We start from the raw sequence: 14,378 nt of genomic DNA, 5'->3' as shown, positions 1-14,378 counted from the left end.
GGCCCAGCTAACGCTGCAAACCTTAAGTAGTTTTCAGGAATTATGTTTGTCCTGTCTCCTATGGTCTTGTAATGAGTTTAATATACTGTAAGTTAATACAGACTACCAAAAAGGTAAAGGTTTATTGGCAAGAGTATACATGAATGTTTGTAGTATTTTCAGTAACAGCTGTTTTTGGTACTGTAACCAACCTCAAATATAGCCAAAAATGTAAACATTGAGGGACTCGAATTTCCAGTATTTGATAGAAATACTAATGTCATAGATCTGGTTAAAACATTGATTATGAGAATTAATGAACTTGAAAAGAAAGTGGAGAATCTACTGTTAAAGGACGTGTCTGAAAATACGGAGATTACTATACAGAGTCTGATCCAGTCCAATGAGGCGGCGAATGAGCAGATCAGAAATTTAAAGCGTGAAAATATCGAACTGAGGAGAAAACTAGAAGAGAGTACTAATGAAACAGAGAAGGTGAGTAGTGTATTAGAAGAGCATAAGGCAAAATGGCCACACATAGAAGAAGAACAGAAAGAAATGGTCAGCTTAAGAGAAATCATCCAGGAAGAAAGGGAAATGAACAAGAAAAAAATGGAAGAAAAATAGTTAAAATATTGAAGAAAAAAGAGAAAATAGTGAGAGAAACTGTAGAAAGGAACAGATGTGTGGTAATATTTGGAAACAGGGAGGAGGAAGAAAAGGTTAGATCCGTGAGACTCGAGAGAGACACGAACCTGGTGAGAGGAATATTAGGCAAGATTGATCCCGAAGGAGATAAGTGGGTAAAAGAAATTGAGGAAGTAGGGAGGATAGGGCCTTACAAGAATGGGGAAACAAGACCAATGAGAGTCAAGTTGTCATCAGAAAGTGTAGTAAATTATATACTTAAAGTGACCTGGAAATTGAGCAAAGAGGCAGGGATGGAAAATATTATAATAAGAAAAGACTTGAATGAAGAAGAAAGAGAAGTTTTAAAATCATTGAAGGAACAAGTAAAGGAAAAAAATGATAAGAGGACAGAGGAAGAATGTAATACTTTTTTTTGGAGAGTGATGGACATGAAAGTAAGGAAGTGGTATGAAAGGAAACAGAAGTAAAGGAAACTAAGGGGGATGGCTATGAAAGATCAAAAATTGAGGAAGTGGTACCGACCGAGAGAAGGAGAGAGGGTATAAAAAACATCAAAAATAATTTAAGGTGGTATATACTAATGTTGATGGTCGAATATCGGCAAGGCTTGAAATTAACGATTTCTTGAGAGAACATGAACCTGATGTCATGTGCTTTGTAGAAACCAAATTAAGAGAAGATATTGATGTTCATTTGGGAGATGGTAAATGCAAACTGTGGAGAAGAGACTATCTATCTATATACCTAGGCTACTTCCCCCAAGGAAAGGGAGGTAGCCGAAACAGGACGACACACTCCTGATTTACTCATCCATTCAAACACATTCATTCGCATCTTAGCCTCAAAGGGGAGAACGGACATATCCTCACCGCACCACACCACACAACGGTCAACTGCGCAATGCAATCAGTAACATCCGCAGCAGTGCCCGACAGCAGAACTGGTTTACCCCTGCCACATCATAACAGACCCATCCCCTTACCCGCACCTGACCTGATTAGCTGATCAGACCAAATGCAGGAGAATATCCCCTCAGGGCTGCGTCATCACTTATTCATTCACAATTTCTCTCCATTTATTTCTGTCACGCACAGCCACTCTTCCTTGCTCAACAGACATCCCTCTCGCATCCAACGCTCTCTTCACACTGTCCATCCATCCTATTCGTGGTCTTCCTCTCAGCCTTACACCTCTCACATCAGATCGAGTTATCCTTTTCACCAATCGCTCATTATCCATTCTCTCCATATGCCCAAACCATCGCAACACCCTCTGCTCAACTCTACCAGCCATCTCCCGAACAACTCCAGTTCTCCTTCGCACTTCATCATTTCGCACCTGATCCATACGTGTCACTACACACATACTCCTCAGACACCTCATCTCCATTACATTCAAAATTTTCCTCTCTGCTACACCCATATTCCATGTTTCAGCCCCATATAACGCAGTTGGTACCACAACACCCTCATACAGCCTTCTCTTTACATCCATTCTAAGCGAACGACATTTAAACACTTTTTTCATTCCTCCCAGCACCTTTCTTACTTCATTTATTCTAAACTTCACTTTTGCATCTATTCTTCCATCCACAGCAACATGTGACCCTAGATATTTAAAACAATCTACCTCCTCAAGCAACTCACCATTCAAAACTATTTTCATCCCCCTACCATCTATCAACCTCGTACACTTCATCACTTTACTCTTATTCTCATTTACTTTCAATTTCCTCCTTTCACACACCCTTCCAAACTCTACCAACTGTCTCAATCTCTCCTCTGGCAGAAAAGAAAAAACGGGAGGAGGAGTGATGATAGCAGTGAAGAACAACATAAATGTAGATACCGTGGAAATGGGAGAAGGCAGGGCTGAAGTGATATACATGAAATTAGAAACTGGAGAGAATGGTAAGTGAGATACGGCAGTAGTGTATGTTCCCCCTAAGATGAGAGCATGGAATGATGACGAATACCAGATGTCAGATATGGCTAGTTATTTACAAAAAATAATTGAGAAAAGCAACAATATAATTTTGGTGGGTGACTTTAACTGTAAAGAGGTGAACTGGGAGGAATGGGACTCAGGAGGCAGCGAGGATTCGTGGGGCACTATATTATTAAATATAATAATGACTAATGTGATGATGCAATGGGTCAAAGAAGAGACACTGTTCCGAGGTGAGGACACACCAGCAAGGTTAGATTTACTGTTTACCAAAGAACCCGATGTAATAGAATCACTGAAATATTTCTGTCCCATAGGAAAAAGTGATCATGTGGTCATTGAGTTCCAGATGATAATAGCAAATGTCGAGCCAAGAGACGAGCTTCATAGACAGGGAAGATACAGCTTTGGGAAAGCAAATTTTACAGGATTGAGAAAATTTTTTGAAAATGCAGATTGGAGAAAATTCAGAGAAACAAGAGAGATACAGAGGAAGTGGGATATCTTTCTAGACCTCTATAATTTGGGAGTGGAAAAATTTGTACCAAGAGTAAGAGGGAAGGAAAACAGGAAAAAGGAGTGGTTTAATAGAAGGTGTATGATAGCAAAAAAAAAAGAGAGAGATAAGGCGTGGAACAACTGGAGAAAGAGAGGTAACAACAGAACAAAGGAATAATATAAAAGAACTAGAAATGAATACGCAAGAATACTTAGAGAAAAAGAAAGGAATTTTGAAAAAGATATAATAGACAAATGCAAGGATGAACCCAAACTGTTTTATAGATTTGTTATTGGCAAACTGAAACAAGAGGAAGGAATCACCAAACTGAAAGTAAAAGGAGAGGTCTTATTTATAAAGATGCAGCAATGCAAGCTGAAATAATGAACAAATGTTTCCAATCGGTTTTCACTAATGAAAAAGGGTTTGTGGAAGGGGAGGGAGTGATTAGAAATGTACCGGATATAAAAGATATAAAATAGGAGGTATAGGAAGTGTATAAATTACTGGAAACTCAAGATGTAAGGAAAGTCCCAGGATCTGATGGAATTTCTAATTGGGTACTGAAGGAATGCGGAGAACAACTGACGGATAAAATTCACAGTTTAATCGTGTGTTCTCTGGAAGAGGGGAAAGCGCCACGAGAATGGAAGAGGGCAAATGTGGTACCAATTTATAAGGGAGGAAACAGGGAAGAACCCCTGAATTATAGACCAGTGTCTCTAACCAGCATGGTCGCAAAATTGTGTGAGAGAAACCTGAAAGACAGATGGATAAAATATCTAGAGGAGATGAATATTTTGGCTGAATGTCAGTTTGGATTCAGAAGTGGAAGGTCATGTCTTTCCAACTTGACCTTTTACTCAAGAGTGATTGACTTGGTACAGGAGAGAGATGGTTGGGTGGATTGTGTGTACTTAGACTTAGAGAAGGCCTTCGACAAGGTACCTCATAAAAGACTAATGTGGAAACTAGAATATATAGGAGGACTGAAGGGGAAACTCCTGGAATAGATAAGAGACTTTTTGAGAGACAGACAAATGAGGGCAGTAATAGATAGGATGTCTGGATGGAGGGAAGTAACAAGTGGAGTCTCTCAAGGCTCGGTGTTGGCGCCAGTAATGTTCCTGATTTACGTAAAAGATATGGTAGATGGAGTGAACAGTTATGCAAGTCTGTTTGATGATGTAAAGATCTTGAGGAAGGTAGAGGTTGAGGAGGATTGAAAAATACTGCAGGAGGATCTAGATAGGATACATGATTGGAGCCGGACGTGGGAAATGAAATTTAATGTAAAGAAATGTATAATATTGGAAATGGGTAAAAGTACCAGGAGGCCATCGCTGAATTATTTGTTGGGTAATGAATTAATCACAAAAATGAGAGAAAAGATTTGGGAGTGCTGGTCCAAGATACTTTGTCACCTGAAAAACACATTAACAAGATTGTTAGAGAGACGTATAAACTCTTGACTAACATAAGAGTAGCATTTCATTATATGGATGAGGAGATGATGAAAAAATTGATAATGGCCATGATCCGCCCCAGGTTAGAATATGCAGCAGTAGTATGGTCCCCACAAAAAAAGAAAGGTATAAACAAGATTGAGAGAATACAAAGAACAGCAACCAAGATGGTCCCCAGTCTGGCAGATCTGTCATACAGAGAGAAGCTGGAAAAGCTAGATTTGCCTTCCTTAGAGGAAAGGAGAAAGAGGGGACATGATTGCAGTGTTCAGGACCATGGTGGGAGTAGATAAAATTGACAAAGAAGATCTGTTTTTATGGGATAAGAGAGCAAGAAGAGGACACGGAATGAAATTGATAAAGTCAAGCTGCTTGAAGGATATCAAGAAATATGGCTTTCCTTACAGAAGTATAGACATAATATGGAATAGCCTGGACAAAGAGATCGTCCAGTCTAAAAACTTAAACGAGTTTAAAGTTAAATTTGACTTACTGAGAAACAGCGACGGGAACCCACGAGCATAGCACATTTCGTGTGTATCACAATTGGGTATAAAGTATTAGGTAAATACATAAATATTTGGAACGACTTAGACGAAAAGGTGGTGCAGGAGAAAAACATTCATGTGTGTAAAAGTAGACTAGATAAATGTGGATATGGAAACAGGACAACATGAGCATTGCTCAATTCCTGTATACTACAAGTAGGTAAATACACACACACTAACTCAGACACTCACACACACACACACACACACACACACACACACACACACACACACACACACACACACAGTCACACTCACACACACTCACACTCACACACACTTACACACACTACATAACTCCTCATCTTCCAATCCCAGAAGGTCCTACAACTCCATCAACACCCCTGGAGGAAGTGAGTTTTCTGAATTTTGGTGACATGTATATTGACCTATTATCAATACCCCTAAAATTTTCAGGCAAATAACCTTCTTCTCCTACATATTACACATATAACAGAACGTACAGCTTCATTAGCAGTAACTTGGAAAAAGTAGTGTTCTTGTGTAGTAGGTTACAACCATACAAAAACAGCCTTGGAAGATTTTACAGTCTGTACATAAAGAAAAAAAAAAAAAAAAAAAAAAAAGCTTTGAGAGCATAGTCTTTAGGCAAAGGGGGAGAAAACACTGTTCTTTTTTTGCTTGCAGTAAAAGTAGGTAGCGACCGGAAGAGTAATCTAGCTTTGTCGTCCTATTACTCGAAAATTATTGGGCGTATCAACTTCCTGTAAGAACCATGATAAAGAGCAGTAAATTCTACGTATGTTCATTACCATAATATAAGTCTTTGGGAGCATTCTTGGTAGGAAAGGGCGGGGGAACAGACTTCGTTTTTTCCTCGCTTCCGGTAAAAGTCAAAAGCACTCGGAAGAATAATCTCACTTTGTTGGCCAATTACTCGAAAATTATTGGACGTATCGATTTCCTCTAAGGACCATGATAAAGAGCAGTAAATTCTACTATGTTCATTTGCAGAATATAAGCCTTTGGGAGCATTTTCTGTTGGAAAAGTTGGGGAAACAGACTTTGTTTTTTTCCTAACTACCAGTAAAGTCGAAAGCGCTTGGAGGAGTAATCTCAATTTGTTGGCCAATTACTTGAAAACTATTGGACGTAACGATTTCCTGTAAGAACCATAATAAAGAACAGTAAATTCTACATGTGTGCAAGACATAACAATGTAATATCTATGATAGAATTTGTTGTTACATAGGCGGGAAATATAACGAATGTTGTGCACGCATCACGAAAGTGACTCACAGATGTGAGTTCCCAGTCGTTTTTGGCGATTCTCTCGAAAACTCTGAGGCGTATCGAAACCATCTGGTACTCATTAGAAAGCTCGTGAAATTCTGCATAATATTATGCAATAAAAACATACAGTTTGCAAGAAAAGGTCAGAGTAAGAGCTCATTGTTTTTTTTTTAATGGCTTTCAGTTTTGGCTATTTTCTCGAAAATTGCAAATCGTATCACAACCGGATTTGTCTCTTTAGAAAGCTGATGAAATTCTCTATCAAAACTTCTAATAACATTTTCCTGTATGATGGAAAACATTCTAATGGCGATGTTCGGCTGTGAAATTGATGTAGCGAAATATTTATTCTCGGCCGCCTAATGTTTTTTTTATTCGTGTTTTCCTGTTTGTTTGTTTTTTTGTGCTTACCGGCTAGAACAAACATCGACGAATATGATGACATAGGTTTCATGACAGTATATTGAAGTTTGGGTGGCGAAAATAAGGCGAGAATGCATGTTATTTGCCGCGCACGGGCAGCAGGGCCGGGCGGCCAAGGGGGATAAAATCGTGTGCTATCATGCGTGAGAGGATTAAGAATATATGGAGTAGATGGTAATTTGTTGAGTGCAGTGAAGAGTATGGATGATGGTGCTAAGGCTGCAGTGCGTGTGGATGGTGAACTGAGTGAATTTTTCTCTTTGAAGGTTGGGTTGAAACAGGGATGTGTTATGTCTCCATGGCTGTTCAATCTGTACATGGATGGGGTAATAAAAGAGGTACAAGGTAGGGCAGTGGATGTTGCAGTGGCCCTGGTGAGAGAGGGTAGTGTTTGGAAACTCCCTGTACTGTTGTTTGCAGATGATACTGTGTTGTTGAGTGAAGACGAAGGGGAGCTGCAAGGCTTGGTGAATGAGTTTGGGAGAGTGTGTAAGAAACGGAATCTAAAGGTGAATGTAGGGAAGAGTAAAGTGATGGTCTTTGAGGGAGGTGAAGTTAGTGAATGTACAGTGAGGTTGGATGGTGAGGAATTGGATAATGTGAGTACGTTTAAACCACCCCGTCCCGTCGACGTATGGGTAAGTTGCAACGATTTGCATTTGCCAGTCCGCGCGACATACCGGTACGTCGTGCAATTGCAAAGGGCATAATTTCGACAATTTTCAAATTTCGCGCTTGATTTGCGGTACGTATCCTCGCATGACCTTCCCCTACCTGCCACCAAGCGGGGACACTCGGCGACCCCACGTGACCCGCGCTAACCCGCCGCTCATCCACTCACGTGGTAGCAATGGTCCTGCTCAGACATGGCTACAAGAGGTCTCTCAGAGGTTGAAATTCAAGCCGCCCTGGACGCCTTTACAGGCGACAGTGATTCCCCACTGGACGACGAGGTTGTTGATAAAGATTATGTGCAGCCAGAGGAGGAAACCACCAGCAGTGATGAAGAAGTCCTGTCCCCCAGGAAGCAGCAGTACATGACTTACCGTGCTGCTAGAGAGGGGCAGCCGGTCAAGAAACCACGTGCAACATCCTATGCCCAGCCCCAACGTGATGTGGAACCAGATTTCGATGACGAGGATGAGGATGAGGACGGAGTCATGGGATGTGCTGCCACGTGGTATGGACGTGAGGTAATAAATCATCGTGGCCCAGAGCACACATCACATCGGAGGAGCAGGTATGGGCCTCGTATTTTGTTTGGGGAGTTAGGACGTGCCGTGGAGGGAATGGGGAGTGAAAGGGAAAGTGCAGGGAGGAGTATGGAAAGTGAGAGTGACGTGATTGAGTCATTGCTCTCCCTAAAGTAGTGTGAGGCGGCGGGGTTATCACGTGGGCGAGTGCGGGTGCGTTCTGTATCACGTGGGGTTGTGATGGAGGGGGAAGGTGGGGAGGAACCACTCCCAAGCACGTCTTATGCTCCCCAATATGCCCTAACACGTGGTCGAGCTAGGGTGCGTGAAAAATCACGTGGTGTTGTCATGGAGGGGGTAGGTGGGGAGGAACCACTCCCCAGCACTTCTTATGCTCCCCAATATTCCCCTACTTCATCCCCACAGCCCCCTAATGTTCCTCAAGGCCGTAAGGGTAAGGGAAAGAGAAAGAGTAAAGGCAGAGGGAAGAGGAGTGACAGTGGGGAAGCCCTCCGCACTCCTTCTCCCCAACCTCCCCCATCAGGATCTCCTCCCCACCCGACGAAGGCGGTGATGGGGATGATGGGGACAAAGGATTTGTGGGATGGAATTGGGAGGATGGGAGTGATTTTTCTCCCCTCATTCACCCCTTCACTGAGCAGGGGTGCTGGCTGCATTGCTCCCGGAATTCACCGTAATTCCACCAGGTTGGATTTTTTCCACCTGTTTTTTAGTGAGGCATTCGTGGAGCAGATTGTATACCAAACCAACCTTTTTGCAAGCACCCAGCGCCTTGAGAGTGAAAGATTGGGAACAAGGAGTAGGCATTCTATCATATATGATTACCCTGTCTCCCTTTCAGAAATGTTCCTATTTTTTACCCTGGTCTTTTTGATGGGTATTATATGAAAGAACAGAATTCCGGCTTACTGGACAAGGGACCCTGTTATGTTTACCCCAATATTTGGGCAAGTGATGAGCCGTAATCGGTTTCAACAAATTATAAGTCATCTCCATTTCTATGATGCTCATGATCCTGCAAATGCGAACGACACAGATAAGATGAGGCGAATTAGGTTGGTCTTTGATCACCTGAGGCAAACCTTTCGTTCGTCATTTTATCCCTATAGAGACCTCGTCATAGACGAGAGTCTCGTGTTGTGTAGAGGTAATATTTCATTTAGGCAGTATATACCCAGCAAAAGGCACCGTTTTGGGTTCAAGATCTTTGTTATGTGCGACTGTAGGACTGGGTACGTGCAAGACATAGTCTTGTACACCGGTGCACAGACAGACATAATAGAAGATTGGAGTATTGGACTGTTGGGAGCAGTGGTAAAGACAATGATAGAAGACTGCCTTCATCGTGGTCACGTCCTCTACTTGGACAACCGGTACACTAGCCCTCTTCTCGCTCGTTATCTTCACATGCATGAAACGGGAGTCTGTGGAACCGTGAAGGTGAACAGACATCACATGGCCAAGGTAGGGCGGAAACTTGCCAGGAATGAGGTTGTCTTCTTGCAACTGTGTGCAACCATAATAGAGAAGTAAGCCTCTTGTCAACGGTTCACCGCCCCTTGATACACCGTACTGATTCCATTGATTACTGGAGTGAGAACAGGCGTCACATTTGGAAACCTGAGTGTGTCATGGACTATAACATAAACATGCGCCTGGTGGACCAATCAGACTCCATGATATCGACGGTAGAGTGTGCCAGGACCACGATGAAGTGGTATAAGAAACTGTTCTTTCACTTGCTAGAGATCACTGCTCTGAATTGCCACCATCTTCACGCCATGACAACAGGAGTTCAGGAAACCTTTGAAGGGTTTGTAAGGGAGCTCACAAGAGAGATGTTTGCACGTTATGCTGTTGAAAGGCCTCAACATCGCAACCGCACTGCCCCTATTGCCCAAACTCCCCTGAGAATATCCGGCCGCCATTTCCCCACTCCTATCCCTCCCCAGCCAAACAGACCTAGGCCCCAACGCAGGTGTCACGTGTGTAGCAATTCCCGGGTGAGACTCACCACACAGAGGAAGGACACCCGCTATGAGTGCGTCGAGTGTGACGTGGGTCTCTGTATTCACCCATGTTTCAGCAAATATCACACGTTGATGCAATTCTGCTATGGTGTGAATGCGATAGGACGCTGAAACTATGAAGTAAATGCGGCAAACAGACGCTAGTGAAATTATCAGTCATGTTGATCTGCAAATATTAGTATAAAGTGCATACGGGTATAACATAAGTGCAAAAATTGTATGTAAGTGTATAAATATGCTGTAAGTGGAAACATACCTAGCGAGGGTTTTATGATGCGATATTCTGTCGCTCAGTGCAATAAATAAGGCCCGTAAATATGTAATTATTATTATTGGAAATGCTAACGGGTATAATATATTCAAATTATTGTAAGTGCTGAAATATATTCTAAGTCAAAATATTCCTAGCGTGTGTATAGAGATGCGATATCCTGACGTTCAGTTGAATGAATAAGACCCGTAATTATGAAAATAGAAGTCAACAAGTGGGAAAGTGTGTAATATATGTGAAGAATTAGTATATAAGTGTTTGAGTATTATGTTGGTCAAAACATTCATTGCGAGGGTATTTTCATGAGATATTCTGACGGTCACTTGAATAAATAATGCTAGTAAGTAAGTACAGTGCAGTGTAGGGGTGTAAACGTGTGTAATGTAAGTGGCAAAGTATAATTGGAGTGAATAAATAAAGTACAAGATGAAACACGAGTGTTCGAGATTGTGCTTGCTACGTGAATATGCGCTAGCATATCGCTAAATGCCCTCGTAATGAATGTAAATAATTGAAAACATTTACAGTGGTGGAGGAAAGGTTCTATGTAAAGGGAAAAATAATAGGAAAGTGATCAAACAATTGGGTATGTTGAAATACAAGTCATAGCGAGTGCGCTTAGTAAGCCGATGTGCGCTAAACTTATGCTGCATGTCATCATAATGAATGAAAACATCTGAAAACATTTGCAAACAGTAGAAATTGGTAAAATGTCATTGAAACAAAAGTATACAAGTAGAAAAAATGATATGTTGGCTGATACAAGAAACTTAGCATATAGCATGTTGCGACTCGGACCTAACTCGCTATGCTTGCGCGATGGTGCAATGCTTATTTTTCATATATATGTGTCTGAAATCCATTATATTGCTACTGTTATTGTTTATTAGTTCAAATTCAATAAATATAGAGGTGTTGTATGTTGCTTCTCCCAGTATTCCCTACCATAGAAAACGTGAGCGCCTGACACGTCAATGATAGAATACGATACCTGGCGCGGGGGACCTCACCTGTTCCGACCACTTATAGACCACGGTAAGCCTTTTCTTGGCGATTTTCCTTCGTTTCTCAACCTAAGCGGAAATTTTAGCCAAAAAAAAATTTTTCCAAAAAGGCTCGGGACTGGGAGATGTCGGAGGTGCGGAAAACCTCGGGACGTGACAGGTTAAGTACTTGGGTAGTGTGATGAGTAAGGATGGAGGTTTGGAGGGTGAAGTGCTTGAAAGGGTACAACAAGGAAGAAAGGTTGCTGGTTCCTTGAAAGCAGTGATAAGAAACGGAAGTGAGCATGGAAGTGAAAAAGTTACTACACAACAGTATCGTGATACCAATTCTAACGTATGGAAGTAATGCTTGGACGTTGTTGGAAGGACACAAGTCAAGAGAGAGAGCAGTGGAAATGAGTTATTTAAGAGGAGCCAGTTGAGTCACATGGAGAGACAGGCTGACAAATGAGGATATAAACGAGCGTTGTGGTGTGGATGTGCATGTGATAGGAAGCATTAGGAGGAACACACTGAGGTGGTTGGCCATGTGGAGAGGATGGAGGGTGAGAGACTGATGAGGAGAGTGTATGTGAGTGAGGTGGAGAGGGGGAGAGGGAGGGGGAGGCCGAGGATGAGATGGAGGGATGGGGTGGAGAGGTATATGAGAGAGAGGTGTGTGATTTGGGAGCAGGGCAGTGAAATGACGGAGGACAGGGAGACGTGGAGGCGATTTGTTTGTGGCCATCCCGTATGGGATTGAGGAGTCTGGCAATATATATATATATATATATCCCATTGGATCCAAGGGGTGCTGGGCGAGGCATGGCACTCAGTGGGTACTAAGCGTACCGCCCTCCGCCTATCGGCTTATAGTCGCGAAGCTCATATGTCCCTACCCGTGGGTTCCCTACTTATAAAGACTTGAAAAATCCCAGTACTGTCCAATATTCCAGACACCGGGCTCCAATGGGATATATATATATATATACATATCATCGTCATCATCTGGACCTCCTTTCCTACCCTAGAGCAGGGTAAGGAGCAGCAATGTCCAGATAGCCCAAATTTGCCCAATCCAAAGGGCCACACTTCCATTCACCGATCATTCAAACCCCAGGAATCCTGGCTCTATCGGATACGCCAAAAACATTCACCATGTTCTGTAGCTTCACATAAATGTATCCGATAGAGTCAATCCGGTTGCTGCCACGTAAAAATGGGATGCCAAATCCCTGATCATGTACTTCTCACACCATTCATCCAGCCCACACAATCTCGTGTCAGTTCCCTAGCCTCACCGACTTCTAAACTTCTCTTCCTCACACACTCATCCACCATATCTCCCCACCTTCTCCTTGGCCTACCTTGCTTCTTCCCTTCTTCAATTTCGCTCAGATATACCTTTTTCATCATTCTATTTTTATCCATTCTCCCCGCATGGCCATACCATCTCAGTACACCATCTTCGATTCTGGTGTCCACAGACTTCCTCACTCCACATCTTTCACGAATCACCGTATTTCGTATCTTATCTACCCCCCGTACTGCACATACAATCCTCAGCAGTCCCATCTCCACTGCTGTAACTCTTGACTTTTCATTTTCATGCCACACCATAGTCTCACATTCATATGTTAAAGCAGGCACTAACACTCCTTCATGTAGGCCTCGTGCAGCTGCAACAGTCAAGCCTCTGGTTCTTATCAGAACTATGGGAAACACTGTACACCAGAAAGGATGAAGATGTACACCTAACTAAAACGAATGCACTAAAAAAAAAAAAAAAAAATGAAAGCCCTTGCAAATACCTACATTCACACCTTCTTCTGGTCCTGACTACTAAATCCTATAATGTCTGTGAGAGAGCTGGGTTGTGTGCAGCCTTGCTAAGTTGATGCAGATGGTCCAGGGCATGAGAGAGGAATGGCCATACACTATTGATCTCTAACAGGGTGACGCGGTCCATTGTGGCGTGGGTACCTTCACCTTCAGTGAACTCACGCACAGATGACCTCAGCTTTGAAATTCGAAGATCCCATACGTCCTTTACAAGTGTTTTTATTTGCTGTGAGTTAGGGATATCTTCAGGCTTCAGCAGACAGGAGGAGATGGGTGACTATGCGGTAATGCTCACAGGGCTTTTCCTTCTCTTTCTTCTCTGCAAGTTTCTTTACATCCATCCAGTCAGGACAAGGCGTCACGTGCCTCACTCACAAAGGATGATGCCCAGCCACATTGGAACCTCCACGGGTAGACCTGCAACGAATGTTCCAGATCACCAGATATGGCTTATCATGGGATAAATTTGGCACGATGGTGATAGGGGACTTATTGGCAAAACATTCTATTTCTGTGGCATTGATTTTATAGCAATTGTCTTTACTTGTCTATAAATCCAAAAACTTGTGGTATTTTGAGGCTGAAAGCTGCTGACATTTTACACACACACACACACACACACACACACAGTATTATGTATCACCCTCCATTCGGCAAAAGCTACCATGCAGTATTATATTGCAAATTCAGGACTGCATAGGACATAGTTAATAGTAATGGAAGTTACAAAATGAGGCTTAACTACAAAAAGGGCAACTATCATGACCTAAAGAAATACTTCTTCGCAAGATATTGGGAAAAAGAGCTTAGAGGACAAGATATGAATGTTATATATAGAAATTCTGTGAACTTTATTAAATAAGAGTCTAAAAGTTACATCCTTCGGCACAAAAAAGCAGAAATAAAAGTAAAGAAATGGTTCAACCTGCCACATCCTGGCAAATTTTTCACCAATTACCCCCCCTCCCAATCCCGGCAGATTTTTGGATTTTTTTTTTTTTTTTTGTCTTAAACGTCCGCTTTTTATGAGAAACATCGACAATTCAGAGAGAGAGTGCTCAGTTGAGTTTAGAAATAACAATACAGGTAACAGTACCCTCGCCATGGTACAATGTTCTCCCAGGCAAGGATCCAGAGAAGACATTTTCTTGGGAGGGGTAACTATTCTAAACCAATCATTATATGTAAATATTTATTTATTTGGTACGAATTTATATGTAGTACAAGAGTATATTGGTTTTCACACAATAATATAGGCGATATAAGCATTG

The 14,378-nt window shown here is 42.1% G+C and overlaps 1 pseudogene; it reads right to left on the bottom strand.

Moving 5' to 3' along the window:
- Positions 1-13,056: 13,056 nt before the first annotated feature.
- LOC145415362 (DNA replication complex GINS protein PSF2-like) overlaps positions 13,057-14,378 on the bottom strand; it is a 10,370-nt pseudogene continuing 9,048 nt past the window's right edge.

Source organism: Coenobita brevimanus, chromosome 13, assembly GCF_032717465.1.
Source record: "Coenobita brevimanus isolate Jiangsu-jjx chromosome 13, ASM3271746v2, whole genome shotgun sequence".
Lineage (NCBI taxonomy): Eukaryota > Metazoa > Arthropoda > Malacostraca > Decapoda > Coenobitidae > Coenobita > Coenobita brevimanus.
Note: the sequence above shows the minus strand (reverse complement) of the source record. Positions and strands in the feature narration are given on the sequence as shown.